This window comes from Chenopodium album, chromosome 3, assembly GCF_948465745.1.
Source record: "Chenopodium album chromosome 3, dcCheAlbu1.1, whole genome shotgun sequence".
NCBI classification, from domain to species: Eukaryota; Viridiplantae; Streptophyta; class Magnoliopsida; order Caryophyllales; family Amaranthaceae; genus Chenopodium; species Chenopodium album.
In genome coordinates this window covers 41,878,503-41,890,607 of record NC_137836.1, presented here as the reverse complement: position 1 = coordinate 41,890,607, position 12,105 = coordinate 41,878,503, and the positions used below count along the sequence as shown (strand labels likewise).

Here is a 12,105-nt window from a genome sequence, read left to right as displayed (position 1 = left end):
GAAACTAGATGAAATAAGCTATGATTTGCAAGAGGTTTAAGCGAATTTGGTGGACAAACGAGCAAGAACGAGTGAATTTAAGTCTTCGAGCAAAAACACGAACACTATCAACAGCCACGACCAAATGAGGAAAAGGGGTTTTATTTCGGAAAACCCGACATCAGCGCTAGACGACAAGTTTGTTGCCAGGCGCTGACCTCTATCGCCGGGCGACAGAGAAAAATCTTGGCGACGGCGCTGACCTCTATCGCCTGGCGACAGGATGTGTGGCTGCCATAAATGACTATGCGGACCTTATACAACAATTTTGGGTTCCATGGTGCGCCAGTAAGCCCCTATAAGAAATTTGACATGGTTTTGGAATGGATTCCCTCTCCGAGCGGAATCCATCGACTCGATTACAATCACAGTAAGTGATTGACATGATAAATGATCGTCTCACTTAGCTTAAAGCGCCTAAACATTTGCTCATCGCAAATGCACTGACGTAATGGTTCACAAGCAGCAAAATGCGCCGACTCGCACAACAGTAATTTCAGCAAATATCACAGCAGCAAAGTTCAAGCGAGCATTGAGGATCAACAAGCGGTGGTCTTTGGTAATTTTCTTCGGAATATTATCACAACAAAATTGAGGATTGTTATAAGCAGAATGGTCTTCAACGACATTCCCTAGCTTGCAGAAAGTTATCACAAACAACTAAAGATGGCTGTAAGTGGAGTTATCTTCGACGACGCTCCCTAGCTTGCAGAGAGTTGTCACAAACAATGAAGGATGGCTTCAAGCTGAGTTATCTTCGATCATATTTACTAGAATGTGGAAGATGATCACAAAAACGGTAGAAGATTGCTATAAGCGGAGCAATCTTCGATGGTGTTCCCTAGTTTACAGAGAACTATCACAATGAAAATTAAAGACAGCTACAAGCAGAGCAGTCTTCAGGCGATATCCCCTAGCTTGAGGAAGATTGTCAAAGAAAATCGGTTCCTCCATACACATGTGCTCGACAGTGCAAGATATGCGTTTCTTAATTCCTTTATCTGTTCAACTAACGCTAGTTTGCAGGTATCGGCGTTACAAGAATGATTTAGGATTGCAAAACGTTCTGAATCACTCTCTGTCCCTATCGTTACTTTGACTTTTGTTTTCGAAACTTGCATTTCTACAAACTTAGTCAAACTGGGGGCTTTTGTAGACACCCAAATGTGTCTCCCCAAAACCAAACCCAGTGATGAATTTCTTTCAAATCATTTGATTATCGAACGCAGTGAAAGTGTGAAAAGTCTAGTGGTGAGGATGTTTTTATTAAAATATTTCTCTTTCTATTTTCAAAAATATTTCTTTTCTTACTCTATTTATGAAAATATCAAGTCCAGTTTTAGTTCGGTCCATGATAAGGGTCCAATAAAAGTATAGTTGGATTGGGCTCGAAAAGAGCTTTCTGACGATATATTATAAGCCCAACTCTGATGAATAATGAGGAAGTTATGGATTAAAATAAATTAGGCCCAATGATTTTACATGTGGCCCAATGATCTAGAGGAGGACCTATTAATTATTATTCCTAAAGTAATTAGGATTGATTTTAATTTTCTAGGCATATCTAGATGGTTCTTTTTAATTCTAATAAGATTAGGATTGATAATTGTATTTTTTTAAAGATGTTTTATTTTAAATAAAATATATTATTTGAACCAAATATGATTTTAATCTCCTTAACGTGGAATTACCTGTTTAACAGGTTTAAGGACATGATTCCGCGTACAAAAGCGCGTTGTACTTTTGAATCAGCGCGAGACAACAGAGCTGTCGCCTGGCATTAAAAGCTGTCGCCTGGCGTTAAAAGCTGTCGCCTGGCGCTACCCTTGTCGTTTGGCGCTAACTCCTGTTGTTGGCGACAGGAGGTATTTTATTCCGAATATGACTTGCTTTGATCATGTGATAAGTTTTTCTATAAATTGGGGTCGTATCTCCCCGTTTTTAATAATTCACAATCATCATTCACAATCATCATCTCTCTCTCTCTCTAAAAGCTAGAAGATTTCTCACTCTATTCTTTTTCTAAAAATTCCCTCTCTCAAAATTCCTCATTCAATAGTTCTAGACACACCTAGCCAAGTTCGAAGTTGCCTTCGTCCTAGACGTGAAAGGTTTGATATTTCTGAGGGTTTGGTCCCAAATCCGTATTTAAATTATGTAAATGTTTATTATTTTCCTTGAAGTTACTAACATATATATTTTGTTATTAGAAGAGGTACAAGGTATCGAAGTAAGTACTTGTAGGGAATATTTCAAGCATTACCCCAAAGTTGAACCCCACTGTGATCATACACTTAAGCATGGTGGCGTCCAAAGGGAAGGAAGCTAGTATAAAAGAGTCGCCAACAAGTTTTAGGAACTTGTAAACCATTCACAGGGTGAAGGTTACTCCCTTTGACGATGCAGGAGATTGTCAACTCCAATAGGTCTGGAACCATGACTGGAAGTTCTGGGATGAAGGTACAAATCCAATCTAAAAGAGAAAGAACCTGCCCTAATAATAAGCCTCTACTTTATTCTTCTAGTATTCATGTGTGCTTTCTGACTAACATGCAATCAATAGGTTAACGCTAAACTTGTTTAATCTATGTTGGTTGAATATTAATGCACAAACAAAACTATTATTGGCGATCACTTGAATTATAATCATATTAACCCTAAACAAGATTATTAAATATCTTATTAAGCGTGATTACAAGCACAAATTTCGTTTAAACATGCATAAAAAGGCGTGATCAAGCAATAACAATAAATGCGGAATTTTGTTTGAGAAAAGCTAGTTTAGAAAAGAGAGAGAGTATCAGGAATTTCTTGATGAGAGTTGATGATTGAAAAAGGGGAGATACGACCTCTATCCCTAACCCTTTAAAAAGTGGGAACTTCTCCAACATGAAAGGAATAGTGTTATGAGTCTAAAGTCAATGAAATTAACTATTCATAACTTGCAAAATTGCTAGAGTTTGACAATTTTGCATTTGGGTGCAATTTCATTTAATTTGTGGAGTCACCAAATTATACTTTTTCCTTAATTTCCTCCCTTCCATTCATTTCTGTTCTTCTTTCACGCTCTTCCATTCTGCTTTTGAATAAAAAAAAAAGCATTATCTATCTCTCTCCCCCACTGTCTATCTCTCCACCATTGAAGTTGTACTCTGAGCCTTCTCTACTCCACCATTGACGCAAATTCTGCGGTAAGATGTTTATCAAGTTATGAAATTATAAGTTTGAGCTATTAAAATGCAATTAAATTAAGATAGAATCTGCAATAGCATATTTATAACCTTCCTGTTGTCCTGCATCGCACTAGACGAGGCTCTAAAACTTGCGTTTCATTAACGCTTTTTTCAAACTTCCAACATCCCCTGAATCTCGGTTTTGCTGCTAGCTACAAACCTTACCTCCATTAACAATGGTATGTCCAAATTCTCTCTCCTCTTCCTCTTTCTTTTCTATATTTAGGGTTTTACTCTGCAATTCTTGGCCAAAACATGTTAGATTACCTCTTGTTTTTGTTTTTGTTTATTTTGATTTTAATTTTTACTCATTGTTGGTGTAAATATATGTGTATGTTTGCTAATTTTGCTGGAATCTGGTTCAATTTAAGTGTTTCATGTTAATTTATGATTATGGTTTTGAATTTAAGGGTGTGTTTTTAATTTGAAATTTTGGGATTATGAGTGTAAATTGGGAATTTTTCATGAAATTCTAGGGTTATAATGACGGAATATACATGTTTGTGGTATTTGTTTGGATGCTGAGGGTTTTATATTTATAGGCGGATCCTAAATTGGATGCCATTAGACAAAGAAGAATGCTGGAGTTGATGGCACAACGTGGCGGAGGTGGTTCGGTATTAACTCGATCAATTGTGTTGATTTGTTCTCTAGATTTTTCAAGCTTTTGTGTGATTTATTTGTTATTGCATCCTGTATAGAATTTTACTGACTGTATCCCTCATTCAATTAGGGAAGTCAGCAGAACCCTGAACAATAGAAGGCTCAAGAAGAGGAAAAAATGTATGATTAATTTGAGAGTTAATGTGTGTTTGATGTGTTTTTCTAATTTGTGCTAAATTTCTTAGTTTGTTTGGCATTATGAAATGAAGGGAAGCTAAAGAATGAAGGCAGATGATGCTTGCTCAGATTCTTTCCAGTGAAGCACGCGAAAGACGTAAGCTTAGATAACAAATTAATATGATGTTACTTATTTTGCATTTGGGTGCAATTTCATTTAATTTGTTGAGTCACCGAATTATACTTTTTCCCTAATTTCCTCCATTCCATTCATTTCCCTTCTTCTTTCACGCTCTTCCATTCTGCTTTTGATTGAAAAAAAAAAGCATTCTCTATCTCTCTCCTCCCACTCTCTATATCTCCACCATTGAATTTGTACTCTGAGCCTTCTCTACTCCACCATTGACACAAATTCTGCGGTAAGATGTTTCTCAAGTTATGAAATTATAAGTTTGAGCTATTCAAATGCAACTAAATTAAGATTTGTATTGTGGAATTTCAGCTATTTTTTATCACTCACCAAATATCAATTCTACAATAGAGTTCATTCTTAATATCATTTTAATTTTAGTTTGTGTTTTTTGTCTTTTGCCTAGGATGATGATGCTTCTGTCCGAGTTTCGATCTCTTCTGTTCCGGTTAGGGCTTTTGATTGTCTTTTGATTATTTTTGTATTATTTGAATTCGATTTTGTGATTTTTAAGTGTTGCTTGGATCAGATTTTTTATTTTGTTGTTTTATGAAATGTAGGACGTTGGAGGAAAATCTAGAGATTCTGAAGTTTTCTATGGTTGTAGCAATGGCAGCAGTAATTTCATGAGTATGTGTTCTTTTTCCTAGCTTCTTATTTCAATTCTTTTTATTTCATGCCGATAAATTCAGTTTCTATTGATGAGTCTATTTTATATATATTTTATTCCCCGTCCCACGGTCATATTTGTGCTTTTTTGAGCTATGCGGAGCTATTTTTATTATTAATATATGTTTTCTAGTGTTTTTGTAGAGTTGGTATTATTTTGTAGGAATTTGCATAATTATGTCAATTCCCAAGCTTATTGAGCCATTACAAAGACATTGGAGTTTGATCATATTTTATGACCGCATATTTTAAGCCCAAGGTCGAGTCCGATAACCGAGAGCAAATTTATTTGGTTCGGTGATTAAGGGCTCGATACATGAGAAGGTCCGAGATTTCACAAGTTACTATCACAGACCAATTAAGGAAGGAAATTGGGCCAAAAGCGAAGGGGCCTGAGCTGGCAAATCCAAGCAAGGAAGAAAGAGGTTGCTGGGCGTGAAGACTACCGGGCCTGCAAATTCCTTGGGCTTTACTCTAGTTAATTCGCTGATGTGGGTTTCTGACTTCTAGGGGCCTTTGCTCCAATTTCACGCAACGTTAATGATTAGCCTTGGAGGAATTAGAGTTTGATTGGGAAACAAACTCCTTTTCCTTTGGTTTCAAAAACAAAAAAAAAAAAACTCCTTTTCCTTTAAAAGGATGGAGTTAGTTACGGATGAGTAGTTTTGAGTTTTAGCTTTTTAGTTACTTTAATTTTAGTCTTAGTTTTAATTATAGTTTATTTTTTTCCGTAACTTGCTTTAGTTAGCCTTTTAATTTGCATGCTGAGGATTTTAGTTTAGTAATTTTATTCGCTTCGTCAATTTTGTTCCTTTATTAGACTTCGTTTTAGTTTAGCTTGTGATTTAAATTTACTTGCTTTCTTGTTTTGTTATTATTAAAATTAATTTGCTTATCGTTATTTTCTTAATTTTGTATTTCATATTATTGTTTTTATTATGCTTAATTTAATTGCTTTGTTTAGTTTAGTTTTAATTATGTGTGAGTAGTTTTCTTGCTAGGGTTTGTGGGGATCCATAAATAATGTGAAGGGGTAATTTATTGTTGTTAATTATCAATGCTAGATTAATTTCCTATTGATTGATTTAATGCCCTGTGACTAGATTAGGCCTGAACCGGTGCCATATAGGGGGTGCCTATTACTATTTTTCTACTATGCGCATGAGTTTAACAATATTGATTCAAGATTCGAGAGATGAGAATTGATGTTTAGGTCTAGTTTCAATAGGCAGGTTAATTTATAAATGGTTAAGTCGAGATTCGAGAGATGAGATTTAATACCGGTAGATTAATTCTGTGATTGTAATACGTAGCGAAAACCCTTTATGATCTGATTAATTGATGCATTGATGTTTGATTATTATGTTTTACCCTGCAATATTATTTATTCGTGACCCTATGCCCTAGGTCTTTTATTCATTGTTTCTCCTCCTACTTTTATTCTTTTCCACTTTTACTCTTAGTAGTTTAATTTCCCTTCGATAATAATAATTTGTTACTCTATAATCTAGATTATATTAATTAATTAGGAATAAAAAGACTCGTTTCCCAGTGGATTCGACCCTACTTCCCTATCTATTTTATTTAGTGGTTTAGGAATTACTTTTGATTAGGTGATACGACTTCAACCTGTCAAAATTTGGCGCCGTTGCCGGGGAGACGGTTTTATTTTTATTTCTGATTAATTTTTTAGTGTAGATTATTATTTTTATTATTTTTATTTATTTTTTTCGTCTCATAGAACGTAAGTTCTTTGGGACAGTTTCTCATATTTATTTGTTTAGTACAGATCAAGAATCAGAGATGACTACACCACCACCACCTCCTCCTGTTCGCAAGCTTAGCGATTACTCGCAGCTGAAGCTCACAGATTTCCCGCACCTTACTCCCACTCCGGCTCTAGATGGAGTTCAATTTGAGATCAAACCCCAATTTATCACTATGATAGAGAGGAAGCAATTCAGTGGAGCTAAGGGTGAAGATCCTAATCTTCACGTTGCAGATTTCTGCCAGTATTGCAACACCATTAAACAAGCCGGGGTCACGCAGGACCAAACTAAGGAGATTCTTTTTCCCTTTTCATTATGTGGAAAAGCTAAATTATGGTTTAATGGTTTGAATAGAACTGCACTTGGTAATACTGACTGGGAAACTCTTGCCTTGAATTTTTATAATAAATATTACCCTGTAGAGAGAACAGCTGTACTAAGGAGTGCTATTCAGAACTTTGCCCAAGAGGCCGATGAAACTCTATATGAGGCTTGGGAGAGGTTCAAGGATCTACAGAGAGAATGCCCCCACCATAATCTGGCACAATGGCAGTTGATCCAAGTCTTTTACAATGGACTTGGAAATTCATCTAGGTCAATTCTAGATTCTGCAGCTAGTGGGAGATTAATGAATCTTAATGTGGAAGATGCAGGACAGGTTGTTGAAGATATGGCTATTCATAATTCCCAATATGGGAATCCCAGAGGGTTTGCAAACAAGGGAAAACACCAAGTCGATTCTATATCCTTTTTGCAGACATAATTGACTTCTATTAGCCAGAAACTAGACAATATTAATAATTCTAATTCATCTTCCGTTGCTAATGTTTCTGCTATTGGTACTAACTATACAATATTTTGTGAAAATTGTGGTCTTGCAGGTTATTGGGCACATGACTGTAGGAGTTCAATTGAGAAGATTAATGCTTTTCAAACCTATAAGCAAATTAGTCCATACTCTAACACCTACAATACAGGGTTGAAAAATAACCAAAATATGTCATACAATAGTACGAATGTGCTTAACTCTCCACCACAGGTACAACAACCCCAACAGAGGTACTACCAACCTCCACATCACAGACCACAACAGATTGTTACTCCTCCATTTGATTCTGGCCTATCAGAAATCAAAACGATGTTAGCCAATATGCAGAAGCAGATGTAGAGTAGAGATGCGCAAATTGACTCATTAATAGCACATAATAAAATAATAGATACTCAGATTGCGCAACTTTCCTTTACTCTGCAAACTCGCCAGCAGGGAGCCTACCATCACAACCAGTAGAAACAACAGAATGCACAAATTCAATTACTCTGAGGAGTGGTTCACACTATGATGGGCCTCCTATGCCAAAAAATGATGAATCTGCTACAACAAAAATTGTTAATTGTGATTCTATTAAACCAAACAATGTTATTACTAGCCATGTAGGGCTACAGGGTAAAACTAACTTTTCTGATAATTCTTTGCTAGAGAGCGCGACAGCAAAACTGCTCAACTTTGACAGGCCATAAGTTTTGCATTTCTAAACGAAATTTTACGTGTGACCTATCATTGGAAAGATCTTCAAGTCTAATTTCTAATGCAATTGAAATCACTGAATTATAATTTGTATAAAAAACGTTATGAGCAAAATATTGAACATGACTCGTTTTTGCCTCTTCTCTTACTAACACTTTGTTTATTTTTTGTCCAAAATCGTACCAAGGTGATGCATTGCAATGTTTGGGACGGTGGTGGATACGAGTTCGATGATGAGGGGTAGTCACTTGGATTACTAGCTTCCCTTTAAGCTAATGAAGACATTGTCTAATTTAGCTTGGGGGGATTTCTTGTATATATAGGTACTCTTTCTTTCCCTTTTCTTTTTATTTTTCTTTGGTGTGCTTAGTTTAGTTTTTAACGCTTTCTTAGCATAGATTTAATTGTTTTCTAGTGTAGTTTTATTGCTTTCCTATATGAAAAATACAAAAAAATTGAAAAATAAAAAAATCCAAAAATACGTTCCAATGAATTATGAATCATGTTTCCCTGTGCCCCTTAATTAAAATTTTTCAAAATTGTTTTGATTCTTGGTTATTGATGATAAATATTGTGGATTAGTTGATCATGATTTGATGTTTGATTGCCTTGGAACCTTAACATGCGTCAATTTTGTCCAACTACTTGTGAATATAGTGCTTAACTAGTTCATTTGGTTAGGAATGAGTGTTAGTTCCTTGTATGTCAATGAATTTGAGTATTGGTTTGCAACTATGAGTAATGTTTGTATGATTCACTATTATGCACATTGTGGAGGACGAAGGCATTTGTTCTTTTAGGTGGCCTTTAGATGATTTAGATACATTTGTTCCCTTTTTGCTTCTCATGTTGTTGCTTATGTCCTTTTGTTGTTTATTAGCCACATTACGAGCCATATTTGCCCCATTGGTTACTAGTCCCAAGCTTGACTTGGGGGAGCTATTAGTGAGTGAGGTGGGGGAGTTTGTAGTGTGTATATTATTTGCACAATTTGGGTGGGTTTTGAGAAGTAATTTGTTCTTAATTATATTTTTGTTTTGATGAGTTTAGAAGTTGAATATCCTTGGAAAAATAAAAGTGTGATGGAAAAAAAAAAGAAGTTCAAGAAAAAAGTGAGAAATATGTTGAAAAAAAAAGTGAGTTTCAATGAAAATCAGAGTTTGGAAAATAAAGTTTGTTATTCACTCAAGTTCTATATTATTATATTTTTATGAGTGATTTATTGTAAGTGTTGAAAAATATTGTTATTATTGGTTGGTTTGTTTGGTGAATTTTTGCTGGAGTTGAGTATGTTGGAGATGATTAGTCATTATTTATTTTTGACTTTGGTTTTATTAGGATTTGGCTCCCTTTAAGCATGGCTTTTCTCTCACATTTCCCAAATATTTCCTATCCTTTACCCTAGCCTTACATTACAAGCTTAAAAGACCTTCTGACCGTGTGCATAGAGTTGTATGAATGTGAAATTAGTTTTTTTTTTTTATCAATGCAAAGAATGATTTGATATATTTCGAGTCAACTACTAGGTTGAGTGTATGTCTCTTATATACACGAGTGCGTGAGTTGGGAGGGCATTGTTCACATATAAAGGGTGGTTGGAGAGCGAACGAGTACATCTTTTACTCGCCACATAAATGAAAGTCGAGTGTGTGAGCACTAGTCTTGAATTCTATATGCTCTTGTGGTTTGCTCTATTTGACAATTGCTAGGGAAGATTGGTGGTTGGATGGGTTTGATTACTTGACTTTGATACACGTTTGTCAGATTTACCCTGAATTATATTTATTGATTTAAATTATTTTTGGGGTGAAGTATTGATTTATTTATTCATTGCTTTGCTTAGGGACAAGCAAAGGTTTGGCTTGGTGGAGTTTAATGAGTCTATTATATATTATATATATATGTATATATATATATATATATATATATATATATATATATATATATATATATATATATATATATTTTATTCCCCGTCCCACGGTCATATTTGTGCTTTTTTGAGCTCTGCGGAGCTATTTTTATTATTAATATATGTTTTCTAGTGTTTTTGTAGAGTTGGTATTATTTTGTAGGAATTTGCAGAATTATGTCAATTCCCGAGCTTATTGAGCCATTACAAAGACATTGGAGTTTGATCATATTTTATGACCGCATATTTTAAGCCCAAGGTCGAGCTAATTAAATTTGGTTCGGTGATTAAGGGCTCGATACATGAGAAGGTCCGAGATTTCACAAGTTATTATCACAGACCAATTAAGGAACGAAATTGGGCCAAAAGCGAAGGGGCCTGAGCTGGCAAATCCATGCAAGGAAGAAAGAGGTTGCTGGGCGTGAAGACTACTGGGCCTGCAAATTCCTTGGGCTTTGATCGAGGTTAAGAGTAGGTCGTTGGGACTACTAACCCTAACCAAATTAGAAATTTATAATACCTAAACTTACACTAAACTTGACGCGGGTGCATGGAACTTAGTGGAATAAGTGGAAGACATGCCACGTGTCATGACACGAAGTAGGGCCAAGCTCCTTGGAGGTCACCTTTCGGGGCTAACCATCATCACACTTGAAGAAAAGAAGCTTATCAATATATGATGCAGCTACTTCATTCAGCCATATCTCCTTCGTTACAAGGAATTTTTAGGTGATTCAAGTTGGAGGTGAAAGTAGAGTTCAAGAGCTTTCCAACGACTGGTCACATGCGAAATTTGAGCGAGAAACGAAGAAGTTATGAACGTTTGAAGTTGAGCTGTCCAGAAGCAGGAAAGTTCGGCCGAACCTACACTGTGGTTCGCCCGAACTCCCAGGCAGTTCAGAGCTGATTTTTGCATCTTTGCAGGAGTGGCCGAACTCAAAATGTTCGACCGAACCTACCCACAAGTTCAACCGAACTTACCCAGAGTTCGGCCGAACCTTTTCCCGTTTTTCTGCCAGTTTGTGCGAACTATTTAAGTTGTTTTAAGACGTTTTTGCAAATTAATTTTTGTTGAACTTTGTAATCAAGAGACTTTCACTCTCTACCATAATCTTTGTGATTATCTTGCTTTCTTTGTGATTGCATCTCTTGTAATCTTTGTGGTTACACCTTAATCTTAGCTTTACTTGGTGTTGGCTTTGATTAAGACCCCTATTTCATCTATCTTTGTGAATTTGAGATAGGTTATCTTGGTTTGTTGGTTTGAACTTGTTGTTACTTGATTTCTCCTCCCTTTTACTTGTCTTTCTTTGGTTATTTCATATCATTTGGTATCAAGAGCCTAGGTTATTAGCCTAGAAAGATCCTACCTTTTTTATTTTTCTCTTTCCCCCTCTCAAAAGATCTCATCTTTTCCCACAAAAATTTGAAATTTCCCTCAAAAATACAAGTTTTCTATCTTCAAACATGGGTGATAGATACTATTATGAAGATGATGAAGGTTACAATGAAAACTCTAGATTGGATGCTCTAGAAAGGAAGTTTGATAGACTTCTTGAGGTCTTGGAGAATAGAAGAAGTCCTAGAAGGAGGAGGAGCCCTAGTGAAGAAGATGACTCTCACTCTCCTCACCGGAGAAGGGAACACCGCCAACGACACCATGAGGACAACCGTGACCGAGACATCAAATTGGAATTTCCGGACTTTGAAGGTAATCTTGATCCCAATGAATTGCTTGATTGGGTTAGAAGTATGGAGAATGTGTTTGAATATAAGGGTTATAATGATGAAAAACGTTTCAAATTGGCCATCCTTAAACTCAAAAAACATGCTTCTTTGTGGTATGAGAACTTTAAGAATCGTAGGAAGAAAGATGGAAAATAAAAAATCACTTCTTGGGAGAAATTGAAGAAACATATGAACAAGGCTTTTGTGCCTAGAGATTATTTGCAAGATGCTTATCTTAAATTGAACTCTCTTAAGCAAGG

General features: G+C 35.8%; 1 non-coding gene across 1 annotated transcript; it reads right to left on the bottom strand.

The window, feature by feature from the left end:
- Positions 1–7,113: 7,113 nt before the first annotated feature.
- LOC145625794 (small nucleolar RNA R71) lies at positions 7,114–7,220 on the bottom strand. The gene has a single exon (XR_014110697.1). It is a non-coding gene; the product is annotated as a small nucleolar RNA R71 (small nucleolar RNA).
- Positions 7,221–12,105: the final 4,885 nt, after the last annotated feature.